The sequence below is a fragment of the Oryctolagus cuniculus genome, chromosome 21 (genome assembly GCF_051225735.1).
Source record: "Oryctolagus cuniculus isolate XC-2025 breed Fujian yellow rabbit chromosome 21, ASM5122573v1, whole genome shotgun sequence".
Lineage (NCBI taxonomy): Eukaryota > Metazoa > Chordata > Mammalia > Lagomorpha > Leporidae > Oryctolagus > Oryctolagus cuniculus.
Window position 1 is genome coordinate 48,879,701 of NC_142887.1, and position 12,838 is coordinate 48,892,538.

Consider the following 12,838-nt stretch of genomic DNA (forward strand, 5'->3'; position numbering starts at 1 on the left):
CAAAACACACTAGGTGTCACCTCACTAACAAATACTAGCGGGGTATGAAGAAAAGAAAACTTTAATATGTTATTGGAGCCTGCACTGTTGTGTAGCAATTAAAGCCACCACCTGCAGTGCCAAAATCCCATATGGGGACTTGAGTCCCAGCTGCTCCACTTCTGATCCAGCTCTCTTCTGTGGCCTGGGAAATCAGTGGAAGGTGGCCCAAGTCTTTAGGCCTCTGCTCCCACATGGGAGACCCAGGAGGAAGCTTCTGGTTCCTGGCTTTGTTTTGGCCCAGCTCTAGCCATTGCAGCCATTTGGGGAGTGAACCAGTGGAGGGAAGATCTCTCTCTTTCTATCTGTAACTATGACTTTCAAACAAATAAATATTTAAAAATATAAGATATTGATGAGAATGCAAGTTAGCGTGAGCATTATGAAGACTTAGTATGGCCATCCCTCAAAAAATGAGAAGGGATAAACCTCTCCAACCATTGTGTATGTATCAGAAGGAAATTCAATCTGCATGCAAAAGAGATTTCCGCTTTCTGTCTTGACTACAGCAGTATTCATAGTAGTAAATATTTGGAACCAACCTAGGAATCTATCAATGTGTTACAGGTTTTCCAGTCCTAATTCAGTGATTAAAAAGGATTGAAATATTATTTGCTTCAAAATGGGTGGAACTGGAGATCCTTAAGTGAAGTAAGACTGGCATAGGAAGAAGTAAATTTCACATGTTCTCTGATATATGGGTTTCTAAAAAATGGTGGATATACATATAAATGTTTTTAATTAGGATGGGAAGATTCATTACTGAAGATACTGGGTGGTACGATAACAGATATAGAAACAGAGTTAGAAAGAAAGAACCACTGGCAGTGTTCCATAATACAGTGTTGTGACTTTAGTTCATGATAAGATACACTGTATAAGAAATTGGAATGGAGGAGCTTGTAGGCCTTAAACACAAAATAAGCAAGGAAAATCCTCATTTCCTAGATTGATTAAATTATGTTGTGTACGTACTCAGATGTTGCACTGTATCCTGTGATAACATAAAAGTAGTGTTAATCAAAGACTGAGCAAAATTTTAAAGATCAGAAATGTCTCTATATTCTCTCAATGAACTGTCTGCAATATGTGATTAACCAAACTGCATCATTTACAAAGCATAAGAAAGTAATAAGGCAATAATCTCCAGTCCTGCTGAGGATTATTTAAATAATCTTAAAATCTAAAAATCAAGGTTGCCTTTCCCATTGAACTTTCTGCTCATCCCTTGCATGCCTTTCTGATATTCTATGAATGCCATTGTTGCAAAGCTAAACTTGAACCTAAATGGAAGAATAGTTGTAAGGTTTTAATATGTATTTATTTACTTGAAAGGAGGAGGGACAGTAGTGGATAGATCTTCCATCCACTAGTTCACTTGTCAATGTTTGCAAAACCTGGGACTGGTTCCAGTTTAATCTAGGAGCCAGGAACACTTTTTGTATCTCCAATGTAGGCAGAAGGTACATGGGTCCTTAAGACATCATCAAATGCCCCTCAGATACATTGTAGCAAGAATCTGGAATGGAAGTGGGGAATGGCCAGGACCTGAATGAGGAAGATAAATATGAGAAGAGGGCATCCCAAGTCGTGGCTTAACTCACTGCTCATGACCCCATCCCTTTATACTGTTTCATTCATTCTTAATACTGTTGTCAAATTACAGGCATGATGTTCAAACTTGGATCCATGTATTTCAGTTTAAAAAAAGGCTTAGGGTAACTGTTAAGTTTAATAAAACTGTATTCCACAATTGAGGACCCGGGTGCATTTCCTGATTCTGATCCTAACTCCAGCTTCCAATTAAAGCAGACCCTGGGAAGTCATGATGATGTCTCAAGACATGTGGTTTGTGCCACCCACATGGAAAACCTGAAGTGAGTTACCTGCTCTCAGGTTTAGATCTGATCCCTCCCTGGAAGATGTGAGCATTTGCAAAGTGAACTTGTGAATAGGAGCTCTTTCTCTCATTCATTGTCTCTTGTTTTCTATCAAGTAAATTAGAAAATAATTCATCAGACATAAAGAGCAACATAGTCTTGGAAGTCATCCAAGTAAAGAAAAGCCTGAAAGCAAATGGAGGTATAGCAAAATATTTGTTTTCTTTATTCCAATGTAACCTAACAGATAATATTATCATTTTAATAAAAGCTTAACAATGAACAGTGTTGTTACAGTTTCTGATCATTAAAAATAATGACAGAAATTATATAAACGATAGGAGTAAAGAGTTGAGAACATTCTTTTATAAGATATCTGAGCTTCCAAAGAAATAGTGTTCCAAACCAATTTTATGTGCTCAATACATTACATTTTTGTGAACTTAAGATACATATGTACAGATTTCAAAAGTAAAATAGAATGAAGATATAAAAATGATCAAATAGAAAATATGCAGAACATGGTCCATGGTCCATTATAACACCATTACATTGAAGCCTGGAAAAGCAATATGCACTTCAGGTTAATCAGGATTTGTGTCAGAAAATGTAAAAGGGTTACACAGTGAGATGAGCAGATAATTTTCTATGAGGATAGTACAGTGTTTCATATCAGTGTTCATAGATAGAGCATCAGAATATTTAAGAAAAATGCTTACAAAACTGCAAGGATTGCCCAGTGTTTATCAAAACAAATAAATACAATGGTATAAATGCCCAACCAGGGGTAATTAATAGTTATCCATATGTCATTGTGCAGATACATCAGCTAACACTAGATGGAGAAAGTAAGTAAGTAAATAAATAAATAAATAAGGTCACTTCAAGTGTTGAAAAAGCACAAAAATCAGTATATATGGAAGAAAAGATAGACAATCCATTTTAACTATCAATATTTCCTACAGAAGCACAGTCTATACACAATCTATAACGTGACAGCATTTTGCCATGATGTAATAAAAAAGGCCAAGAATTAGCAGATGAGCAACAAAAATCAAGAAGGATATTGTCACAAATACCCAACAAAGCTAGCAAAACTCATGGTTTAGAGAAACAGAAAGTAAGCAAACAAAAACATCAAAGAACCAGGACTTTCCTCTTGGGGGCAGAAGTAGAAGAGATTGGGAAAATACCTGAACTGACCAAGGCCCCTATATTTTCCTGAATATTAGTTCTATGGATGTTAACATTCTTATTCAAATTTAGCAGAAAACAAAGATGTCAACAATTGTCTTCTTTTCAGGTTTTATTACTGTATATTAGGGATCTATGCAAGAGTATATATGTCTAACGTGAAATCATGGCACATAATTTCTAAACTGGTGTACTAAGTGCAATTGAAAGGAAGCAACCTATTTATCCCACAGTATCAAGGGACACCAAACTCAGGTTCCCAGACTTTGAGGATCACTCTCAGGAGATGCAGACTAAGGGGATTCACTCTCAGGAACTAAGACAAACCTCGGCAGCCAGAACATTTAATTCTGAGAGTTCCACACTTTTTACTTTTCCCTCCCAACAGTTTGCATTGGCTCCCTCCTCCAAGGTCTTAATTCTCACCAGAAATCAAACACTTAAAATCAGTTTAAGTCTGTGACCTGTGCAGTCATTTTCATGATCACTAACACCAAATGTGTGTGGCTTGCTTAATATCAAACAACACATCTATAACACCTATGACTCACCAACAGTTCAATTCTGCCATTATATAGAGTTAGTAGACATAATGGATTAAGATTTTAGCGTCAACACATCCCAGGCATATACCAATGAAAAGCATGTATTTGATTTTCTGGCTCCAGTCAAAATTATGAAGTTATCCAGAGATCCCCTCTAAAGCTATCTTATTTGCATGAGCTTAGCTATGGCCTGAAATTTGTGTATTAGATAGAATCATAGCCACTCATATTGCCCATGAAATATCTGAGTCTTAAAATCAAAGGTACAGGAATTGAGGAGAGAAGAATTTTTTTTTCTTTTATCAGTCAAAAATGAACTCTCAAATTTATAAACCATTTTATAGCCAGCAGAATCTGATATGCTGAGATATTCTCAAATGCTACAAGCTATCATTTGACTAAACCAAATTTGCATGCATAATGAAACTACTGTGTGTTCAACAGTTTATTTGATTTTCAGTTCTCACACCAGTTAGCTTGGGGTAGTGGAGTGAAGAATGATTGGCCTTTACAAAGATTTTACTCTCCACACAAGGGTGTGAAGGCAGTTAATACCTATTAGGAGAAATTAATCATTGGGAACAGGTGGGACCCTAATGAAGCGATTAGGCTAAATCAGTTCATGTGATTATTGAGTGACTGCTTATTCCCAGGTGTGTGCTATAGAAACTACTTCATATTTGAACCTCCTGCAATTTCATTATTTGGTCATATGGTCTCTGTGCCACCCAAACCTCTGCCAACAAGATGACCATCAACAGATACTGCCCTCCGACCTTGGACCCAAACCATGAGACAAATACCATTTCTTTCTAAATTACTGAGTCTGTACTATTCTGTTATTAGCATCAAACAAAACCTGACTCAGAACCTAGGAAGAGCTGTGCTGGCAGGACTGAATTGTAAACTAGTGACCTCGTTTCTCAACCAAAGGATATCAGATCACATGTGGAAGTTCATTTCTCCATGTGGATTCTGTAATCACCATCAATTTGGAAAGCTGTGCAGCCCCAGGGTTCACACAAACCCTTTTCCTTTAGACACAGGACAGGACACCAGGGTCCTGGCTACTGGCCCAGCTCACCTCCTGTGACCATAGAATACTGGTTTCTGACACTCACCACTTTCCAGCTTCCAATGAGTCCCAGAATCCTCCTGAGGGCTCCTGAGTGTGGTGAGGGAAGTTCACAGAGCAGCAATGGGTGAAACACCTGAGACCTCTCTCAGGAACAAACCCAGAAAGCCTAACATTGGAATGCCAGAAAGGAAGATGCTGTGTGGTTCAGCAGTGTTGCCTTTGAACACCTGATTTTAAAGTCTGCCCTAACAATGAGCATGCATAACATCAGAGAACACACAGCCAATCCAAACGCTCCTAGCATGAGGGCCGTAGCTTGGGGTTGTGGCAGGTGGGGGCAGAGAGGAACTCTGCTTGGTCTCAGGTCTGAAACTGCCTCATCTTTGCAGCTTGATCCTCCCAACAGCAGGGGCCGCTCTCACCTCCCTGATGATCATGACATCAGAGCACTGTGCCTCCCTCCTTTTTCCAGGACCCTATCAAAATCTTGTGACCCTTGGACTTTCAATAATGGTCTCATGTGTAACAGAATGCTGAATCTTTCCGGTATTCTGGGTCTTTACAAACAGGGTCTTTATATTATTTATATTCTTGGCTCTTTTTTAAGGTCATTTGACTTTAAAAAAAATTGACTCCAGGACTATTGTAAGATACTAAAAAATACATTACATAGATTGACCTCTCTTTCTCGTGTTTCTATTACAGATATTCACTTGTAGTTCTGTATTCTGTAATTTAATATTGTTGTCTGTTTCGTTCTTACTGGCATGTCCTAACACATTGGGTTTATATATTGATCTTATACACAGTAATCCTGCATAATTCTCTGGTCAGTTTTTATTTGTTTTGAATTTTATGGGATTATCTCCGTATATAATAGTTTAATTAACCTTTATTGATGGTTTTGCTGCTTAAAAGCATATCCTTATACATAAAGTTTTCTGTTTTTTAAATTTCCTAACTGCACATCTAGGACATTGTTGAAGACAGAAAATAAAAGGAGAGCGGCTTGTACATCTGTGTTCCGAGGGAAATAGCTTTCAGTGTTCTATGACAATTATGCTCTATATTATAGGTGCATTGCAGCCCATCTTAGTTATAATAAGTAAAAACTATTTTTACTGCTTTACTCACAGTTTATTTTTGTGATTAGATGCTTAATTTTATTCAAAACTTTTCATCTTTTAATTGCAGTTACCATGTGATGTTTTTGTGTTTCTCTTCCACATGAATTATTTACATGATTTATTTTGAACTGTTAAACACCTTGGCATCTTTGACTCTATCTTGCTTTTTTATTGATCTCTTGTGATTTCATATTTTGCTCTATATTAACATTTTGCTTAAAATATTTGTACCTTTTTTTATAAAGATATGTTCTTTAAGTTCCTTTTTAGTTCATGTCTTGATCTGACTGTGGCATCAATGTAATATGGTGTTCAGAAAAGAAATTAAATCATATTCCATATTTATTACCACTTTTTATGAATCTGGGAAATTGAGGAATGTTTTACTGCCTTGAATATGAGGGAAATTCTACAATTTCTTCCTGGCACCAGGAAGAACATAGCCACCATCTCTTTGCTGTGAAGGGAGAACTTCTGCTGGAAGCCTGGGACATTATGACAAGAGACAGAATTTAAAACCATCTTAGTCACAGAATACATTGGCCCTCCTGAAGTTCAACTAAGGGAATAAGGACAGAATTGCCACTCAGCACTAGAGATGATTAGAACTCCAAATGTCACATTTGGCAACCTGAACCAGGATCTTTGTGTCATGCAAGGAATTTCTATCCCTGAGCCAATTGCAATGACAGAGAGGGGGCGCTAGAAATTTCTACACTATTCAGCCACAGAACATTCTTTTTTTTAAAAGTTGTGTTTATTTGAAAGGCAGACTTACAAAGAGGCAGAGGCAGAGGAAGAGAACTTCCATCCATTGGTTCACTCCCCAAATGGCCACAACAGCTCAAGCTGGGCTGATCTCCCACATGGGTACATGTTTGCAAGCACTTCGGCCATCTTCTGCTGCTTTCTCAGGCCATAGAAAGAGCTGGGTCAGAAGTAGAGCACCTGGGTCTCAAATGGGCACTCATAATGTATACCAGCACTTCAGGCATTGGCATTAACCACTACACCACTGCACCACTGCACCACTGCACCATCCCTAGAACTTACTTTAAAATAATGAATGTAAGCAAAGGAAAAGCCATTTTTGGTCCATATGGTCCTATAATACACTGAGGCTTCAAAAAGTTCATAGAAAAAAATAGATGGACTTATTTTGGTGCAAAAATTTTGAAATCCATGCATAGCTTGTACTTCATTCTATTTGAGCACTACTGCTAGGAAAAATGATGCTGTTTCTGGTCAAAAGCCAAGAGATGCTTCCAGGTATCCCATGTGGGTGCAGCAACCCAAGCACTTGGACAATGCTCTGCAACTTTCCCAGGCACCTTAGCAGGGGGACAGATCAGAAATGGAATAACTGGGACTCAAATGGGGCACCCATATGAAATGTCAGCAATACAGGAGATGTCTTTACCCGCTACACCAAAATGTCAGCCCCCACTCTTTATATGTTTTATATTTCATCGCTAAATTGTTCATTATAAGTTTAAGCATGGGGTGGCACTGTGGTGTAGCAGGTAAAGCTGCTGCCTGCAGTGCTGGCATCCCATATGGGCACCAGTTCGAGTCCTAGCTGCTCCACTTACAATCCAGTTCACGGATATAGCCTGGAAAATCAGTAGAGGATAGCCCAAATTCTTGGGCCCCTGTATCTATGTGAGAGACCTGGAAGAAGCTCCTGGCTCCTGGCCATGGATAAGCACAGCTCCAGCTGTTGCAGCCAATTGGGAAGTGAACCAGCAGATGGGAGACCCCCCGCCTCTGCCTCTGCTTCTCTCTCTGTGTAACTCTGACTTCCATATAAATGAATAAATCTTTTTTTTAAAAAAACTAAGTTTAACCAAATGCAAAGTCCATAGGTTCTAGTAAAGTAATGCAAATATCATGTTTGCTCGTGTTTCTGAAGCTTTCTCCCAGGAAAATCTAATGTGTGGAGGATTTGACTCCATGTGGAACCAATTAGCGTTTGCCGGCAGAAAACAAAAAGTTACATGCTAAAATGCATTCAAAACCGACAAGTCTGTAGGTTTTTTCCAGAAAACACAAACAAACACAGAGGCTGTAGCAAGATCTCGGATTGATATTGCCACAAGACACCAGATATTTCTGTTTTCCTCCAGAAATATCCAGACAAAGTGTTGTGGAAACAGGTGAAATTGAACCAAAAAATCACCGTCAGAGTGGTTTTGGAGAAAAGCACAATCTTTCTCTTTGGCAAATGGATCAAATGCCATGTTTACAAACACAAACATCATGTTTGCTTGGGTTTCAGAAGCTTTCTGCCAGGAAAACTCGAATGTGCAGAGGATTTGACTCCATGTGGAACCAATTAGCGTTTGCCGGTAGAAAACAAAAAGTTACATGCTAAAATGCATTCAAAACAGTAAATGCCGTAGAAAATGCCCAGAAAACACAAACAAACAAAAAGGCTGTGGCAAGATCTGGGACTGAGATAGACACAACACACCAGGTATTTCTGCTTTCCTCCAGGCATATCCAGACAAATTGGTGTGGAATTCGGGTAAAATTTAACCAAAAATCACCCTCAAAGTGATTTTGGAGAAAAGCACAATCTTTCTCCTCGGCAAGTGGATCCAATGTCATGTTTACAAATATAAATATCATGTTTGCTTGAGTTTTTGAAGCTTTCTGCCAGGAAACCTCGAATGTGCGGAGGATTTGAATCCATGTGGAACCAATTAGTGTTTGTCGGTAGAAAACAAAAAGTTACATGCTAAAATGCATTCAAAACAGTAAAGGTCGTAGATAATGCCCAGAAAACACAAACAAACAAAAAGGCTGAGGCAAGATCTGGGACTGAGATAGACACAACACACCAGATATTTCTGCTTTCCTCCAGGCATATCCGGACAATGTGGTGTGGAATTCGGGTAAAATTTAACCACAAATCACCCTCAAAGTGATTTTGGAGAAAAGCACAATCTTTCTCCTCGGAAAGTGGATCCAATGTCATGTTTACAAATATAAATATCATGTTTGCTTCAGTTTCTGAAGCTTTCTGCCAGGAAAATCTAATGTGTGGAGGATTTGACTCCATGTGGAACCAATTAGCGTTTGACGGCAGAAAACAAAAAGTTTCATGCTAAAATGCATTCAAAACCGTCAAGTCTGTAGGTTTTTTCCAGAAAACACAAACAAAAACAGCGGCTATAGCAAGATCTCGGATTGATATTGCCACAAGACACCAGATATTTCTGTTTTCCTCCAGAAATATCCAGACAAAGTGTTGTGGAAACAGGTGAAATTGAACCAAAAAAATCACCCTCAAAGTGATTTTGGAGAAAAGCACAATCTTTCTCCTTGGCAAGTGGATCGAATGTCATGTTTACAAACACAAACATCATGTTTTCTTGAGTTTCTGAAGCTTTCTGCCAGTAAAATCTAATGTATGGAGGATTTGTCTTCATGTGAAACCAATTAGCGTTTGTCGGCAGAAAACAAAAAGGTACATGCTAAAATACATTCAAAACTGTAAAGTCCATATAATGTCCAGAAAACAAAAACAAACACAGAGGCTGTAGCAAGATCTCGGATTGAGATACCCACAACACACCAGATATTTCTGCTTTCCTCCAGGCATATCCCAACAAAGTGGTATGGTTTTCGGGTACAATTTAACCAAAAAATCACCGTCAAAGTGGTTTTGGCGTAAAGCACAATCTTTCTCTTCGGAAAGTGGATCCAATGTCATGTTTATAAATGCAAATATCATGTTTGCTCGTGTTTCTCAAGCTTTCTCCCAGGAAAATCTAATGTGTGGAGGATTTGACTCCATCTGGAACCTATTAGCGTTTGCCGGCAGAAAACAAAAAGTTACATGCTAAAATGCATTAAAATGCCTAAAATCCATAGATAATTTCCAGAAAACACAAGCAAACACAGAAGCTGTAGAAAGATCTCGGATTGAGATAGCCACAACACACCAGATATTTCTGCTTTCCTCCAGGCATATCTGGACAATGTGTTGTGGCATTTGGGTGAAATATAACCCAAAAATCACCGTCAAAGTGGTTTTGGAGAAAAGTACGATCTTTCTCTTCAACAAGTGGATCCAATGTCTTGTTTGTAAACACAAATATCATGTTTGCTCGGGTTTCTGAAGCTTTCTGCCAGGAAAACTCGAATGTGTGGAATATTTGACTCCATGTGGAACCAATTAGCGTTACACCAGAAATCAATCCAAACAGCTACGGCCAACTCATATTTGATCAAGGATCCAAAACCCATCCCTCGAGTTAGGACAGTCTATTCAATAAATGGTGCTGGGAAAATTGGATATCCATGTGCAGAAGCATGAAGCAAGACCTCTACCTTTCCCCTTACACAAAAATTCACTCAACATGGATTAAAGACTTAAATCTACGACCTGACACCATCAAATTATTAGAGAGCATTGGAAAAACCCTGCAAGATATAGGTACCCGCAATGACTTCTTGAAAAACACCCCAGAAGCCAGGCAGTCAAAGCCAAAATCAACTATTGGGATTGCATCAAATTGAGAAGTTTCTGTACTGCAAAAGAAACAGTCAGGAGAGTTAAGAGACAACCGACAGAATGGGAAAAAATATTTGCAAACTATGCAACAGATAAAGGGTTAATAACCAGAATCTACAAAGAGATCAAGAAACTCCACAAGATCAAAACAAACAACCCACATAAGAGATGGGCCAAGGACCTCAATAGATGTTTTTCAAAAGAGGAAATCCAAATGGCCAACAGGCACATGAAAAAATGTTCAAGATCACTAGCAATCAGGGAAATGCAAATCAAAACCACAATGAGGTTTCACCTCACCCCGGGTAGAATGGCTCCCATTCAGAAATCTACCAACAGCAGATGCTGGAGAGGATGTGGGGGAAAAGGGACGCATCCCCACTGTTGGTGGGAATGCAAACTGGTGAAGCCACTATGGAACTCAGTCTGGAGATTCCTCAGAAACCTGAATATAACCCTACCATTCAACCCAGCTATCCCACTCCTTGGAATTTACCCAAAGGAAATGAAATTGGCAAACAAACAAGCTGTCTGCACATTAATGTGTATTGCAGCTCAATTCACAATAGCTAAGACCTGGAACCAACACAAATGCCCATCAATAGTAGACTGGATAAAGAAATTATGGGACATGTACTCTATAGAATACTATACAGCAGTCAAAAACAATGAAACCCAGTCATTTGCAACAAGATGGAGGAATTTGGAAAACATCATGCTCAGTGAATTGAGCCAGTCCCAAAGGGACAAATATCATATGTTCTCCCTGATCAGCGACTACTAACTGAGCACCAAGGGGGAAACTTGTTGAAATGAAATGGACACTAGATGAAACAGTGACTTGATCAGCTCTTGTCCTGACGGTTGATGTCCAATGTAATACTTTATCCATTTTAGTATTTTTTTGTTCTAGTACTACTGGATGAACTCTTTAATTAACACACAACTATTCTTAGGTGTTTAAATTTTAACTGAAAAGTAATCTCTCTTAAATATAAGAGTGGGAATAAGAGAGGGAGGAGATGTGCAATTTGGGACATGCTCAATCGGACTTGCCCCAAATGGTGGAGTTAGAAACGTGCCACGGGATTCCAATTCAATTCCATCAAGGTGGCAAGTACCAATGCCATCTCACTAGTCCAAGTGATGAACTTCAGTTCACAATTGTTCACACTGATAGGTCTAAGAGTCAAAGGGATCACAGAAACAAGAGTAGTGTCTGCAAATACTAGCTGACAGAATCAAAAAGGGAGAGAATGATCCAACGTGGGAAGCAGGATACACAGCAGACTCATAGAATGGCAGATGTCCTAAACAGCACCCTGGCCTCACAATCAGCCCTTAAGGCATTCGGACCTGGCTGAAGAGCCCATGAGAGTATTTTAGGCATGGAAAGCCAAGACACTTTCGGAAAAAAAGAAAACCTAAATGAAAGATCTGCTCGAGTGAGATCCCAGTGGAAAGATTGGGGCCATCAAAGAAGGAGGTACCTTTCTCTGAAGGGAGGAGAGAACTTCCACTTTGACTATGACCCTGTCAGAATAAGATTGAAGTCGGGGAACCCAAAATGCTTCTATAGCCTTGGCAACTCATGACTAGAGCCTAGGGAGATTACTGACGCCATAAACAAGAGTGTCAAATTGTTAAGTCAACAACAGGAATCACTGTGTACTTACTTCTCATGTGGGCTCTGTCCTTAGTGTGTTGTCCAATGTGAAGTAATGCTATAACTAGTACTGAAACTGTACTTTTACACTTTGTGTTTCTGTGTGGGTGTAAACTGATGAAATCTTTACTTAATATATACTGAATCAATCTTCTGTATATAAAGAGAATTGAAAATGAATTTTCATGTGAATGGAATAGGAGAGGGAGCAGGAGATGGGAGGAGTGCGAGTGGGAGGGAAGTTATGGGGGGAGCCTATGTAATCCATAATCTGTACTTTGGTAATTTATATTTACTAAATAAAAAATTAAAAAAGGATTTTAATTTCATGAGAGATTTTCTTTCATGTTCTCCATGGATTTTAGTAGTCCATGCTTTTGCTTTTGATTACTTCTGTATAATCATATCATCAATTTTTGGAATTCTATTTCTTGCATTTCTTCTATCTCATCATCTTCATAATCTTGTATTGAAGTGTTCTCTTCTTTTGGGAGCATGATGTTGTCTTCCTTATTCTTGTCTCTTGGGTTGTTGCATTTGTTGTTCAGCATTTGTGGAGGTACTCATTGGTTTCTTCTTTTTTTCCCCCACTTTGGCAGCTTTTATCATTGTACTATGACTGTATAGATGAGTGGAATGTCTGCTTTCAGTGAATGTCTAGAGGCTTGTAGTGGATGTAGCCAGAGAGCTCTGTTCAGTTCTCTAGAGTTAAGGGCATGCCTAAGTTGATACTCTCCGGTTTGACATGGTAAATCTTCACTCTCTTTTTTTAATCAGAAAGGAATTA

General features: G+C 38.8%; 1 long non-coding RNA gene across 1 annotated transcript in view; it reads right to left on the reverse strand.

Moving 5' to 3' along the window:
* LOC149119992 (uncharacterized) overlaps positions 1 to 5,173 on the reverse strand; it is a 97,011-nt gene extending 91,838 nt beyond the window's left edge. Inside the window, exon 1 of the long non-coding RNA XR_016227120.1 lies at positions 4,780 to 5,173. This is a non-coding gene — a long non-coding RNA (uncharacterized LOC149119992). The remainder of the gene's footprint in view (positions 1 to 4,779) is intronic.
* Positions 5,174 to 12,838: the final 7,665 nt, after the last annotated feature.